Source organism: Cynocephalus volans, chromosome Y, assembly GCF_027409185.1.
Source record: "Cynocephalus volans isolate mCynVol1 chromosome Y, mCynVol1.pri, whole genome shotgun sequence".
In the NCBI taxonomy this organism is placed as follows: domain Eukaryota; kingdom Metazoa; phylum Chordata; class Mammalia; order Dermoptera; family Cynocephalidae; genus Cynocephalus; species Cynocephalus volans.
In genome coordinates, this window is record NC_084479.1 from 8,732,031 (window position 1) to 8,735,033 (window position 3,003).

Here is a 3,003-nt window from a genome sequence, read left to right on the forward strand (position 1 = left end):
CCCTCATTGGAAACAAAACCATTTACATTAAATAAAAAAACCTGGCTGCAGGCTGAATCTGCCACATATATAGCATTGTGCATTGCATACTGTGGCCAAAACCACGGAGATAGCTTCTGGCTCTCAGTGCCACAGAGATGCAGTTTGCCATGTGAAAGTAAAGCAGAGGCCTGGGGCCAGGTGGGGGTTGGGGGAAGGTAGTGAAGGGGGAAGGATGGCATTCATGTTAACTTCTGGGTAAGGAGCTGATTGGACAGCCAGTCCAGTCCTTCATAAAGCCCATCCACACTGGTGGCACAGCTGGCCTGAATGTACCAGTTCCTGTGATGCGGAGTGCAGTCTCAGCTTGTCTGTGATTTTGGCTGAGTTAGTGGCTTCGGGGAGGTCCTGCTTGTTGGCAAACATAAGAAAGACTGTATCCACAAGCTCCTTGTAGGCCTCATTTGCAATCTCCTGGCCATTGCTGTCCACTGCAAAGATCTTGTGTGTTCTGGAAGTAATGGCACCACAGTGGTATTGTACTTGTACTCTATGGTCTCCATGTTGAAACGTATGGTTGGAAAGGTAGTCACAACTTCACCAAGCATCAGTTTGTACAGAATCATCGTCTTCCTGCGAGCATCCAGACCCACCATAAGGGTGCACATTTCTTGTTTGTCAGAAAAAGGCCCTTAAAGAAGTTCACAAGTCTATTCCCCATTCTTGTGAAGGGGTGGAAGCAATATTGGCCAGAGAAACTTCTGTGGTTGCTGCACTGAACCAGGCTTGCTTCTCCCTTCTTCCCCTCCTCCTTTTCCTTCCTTCCTTCCTTCCTTCCTTCCTTCCTTCCTTCCTTCCTTCCTTCCTTCCTTCCTTCCTTCCTTCCTTCCTTCCTTCCTTCCTTCCTTCCTTCCTTCCTTCCTTCCCCTTCCCTTCCCTTCCCTTCCCTTCCCTTCCCTTCCCTTCCCTTCCCTTCCTCCCTTCCTTCCCTTCCTTCCCTTCCTTCCCTTCCTTCCCTTCCTTCCCTTCCTTCCCTTCCTTCCTTCCTTCTTTTTCTTTTCTTTTCTTTTCTTTTCTTTTTCATTCCACCCAGTTATGAATTAGGACATGCAGTATTTGACTTCCTGTGTCTGGCGTGTTTCACTCAACATAATTTTCTCCAGGTACATCCATGTTGCTGCAAGGGCATTATTGCAGGTATCTCCTGGACATAATGACTTCCATTCCCTTGGATACATACCCAGAAGTGGGACTGCTGAATCATATGGTGGTTCTAATCTGATTTGTTTGAGAAAGCTCCTGTCAGGCTGGATCACAGATCACTCTGCTGCTTCCTGTGCAGGTCATGAGTTAGGTAGTTGAAGAAAGATTCTGGTGGCTAATAAGACGATGGATATGCTTTATTCTGATGTGAGGTCTGTTGGCCGGCAGTTCAGAACCACTGTCTCTTATACTGAAAGTACACAATAATGGTAATGATCCAAGGAGTACATGGTTGCACATGTGCAGTTACATCACTCTTATATAACTTGTTTACAATGGATGTGCTTAATCATACCCAGCCAGATGTGAGGTGAGGGGACCTGACTATACTGACTCCATTTTCCTCACACAAAGGTATAGTCATCAGAACTGAATCACCTATTCAAGGCCCCACCTTTTAAATACTGTAATCAGATTCCCCATACTTTTAACACTGTTACAGTGGGCACCAAGCCTCAGTGAGTTTGGGGGACATCCAATCTACAGCACAGAGTTAAGGGAACTCTTCTATATTGTTGATGTGAATGTAAATTGATACAACCACTGTGGAAAACAGTATGGAGTTTCCTCAAAACACTAAAAGTTGAACTACCTTATTACCTACTAATACCACCTCTGGGTATATACTGAAAGGAAATGAAATCAATATATTGAAGAGACACCCAGGTACACTGTAACACTATTCACAATAGCCATGAGATGGAATTAACCTAAACACTCATCAACAGATGAATGGATTAAAAAACCAAAACAGAAACAAAAACATAGTATATATACACAATGGAAACTATTCAGCTATTAAAAAAAAAAAAAGAAATCCTGCCATTTGCAGGAACGTGGTTGGAACTGGTGACCACTGTGTTAAGTGAAGCAAGCCAGTCACAGAAAAGCAAATATTTCATGGTCTCCCTCTTATGTGGAACCTGGCGGGGGACAATGGTCTCACAGAAGTGGGGGATAAAATAATGGTTAACAAAAGGCCCTAAGTTTTTCTCTCATAACAGATTGAGAGCAGAGAGGGAGGAAAGAGAGAGGTAAGGACTGGAAATTAAGAGCAGAGATGTACTGTGAGAGATAATGCACTAGCCAGTCCTCAACTGGGAGATTGGGAGTGGGAGGAGTGCCCTTTCCAGGCACTGTGCTAAGATTCTCCCATACCTGCTACATACAAATTGCCCTCTGCTCTGAGGTCCAAGTTTGTTTTTCCCAAGCCTTGGCATGAATCTCCAACAGAACTTTTTTGTTTTTAATTTTTTTAAAGATGACCAGTAAGGGGATCTCAACCCTTGGCTTGGTGTTGTCAGCACCACGCTCAGCCAGTGAGCGAACCAGCCATCCCTATATAGGATCCGAACCCGTGGCCTTGGTGTTATCAGCACCACACTCTACCGAGTGAGCCACGGGCCGGCCTTCCACCAGAACTTTAAATGAAAAGAAACTTTAGGTGGACAGGTGTGATTGCAGGGAGACTGTGGTTTATATATAACCTCCGTGGAAATGCCACTAAGTCCACTGGTGACTGCCTAAGCTCTTCCCCTACCCCACCTCCATCACCATTCTGGAATATTTTAGGTCTAAGGTATTGCTCCCATGGATGACTGCACTCCCATAGAAAGATACTGGTCAAGTGTACCCAACATTTGGGAGAAAGGCAAAGGAGGGCAGTACAGCCCATGAGAAGTCCTGGAGGACAGGTACTAGAGCCAGGAATTGATCTGGAGAACTGTTGACAAGCCCATGCTGCCCTGTGGTTCCTCTACC

General features: G+C 45.3%; 1 pseudogene; it reads right to left on the reverse strand.

Moving 5' to 3' along the window:
* Positions 1 to 221: 221 nt before the first annotated feature.
* LOC134368977 (ADP-ribosylation factor 1-like) lies at positions 222 to 700 on the reverse strand (annotated as a pseudogene).
* Positions 701 to 3,003: the final 2,303 nt, after the last annotated feature.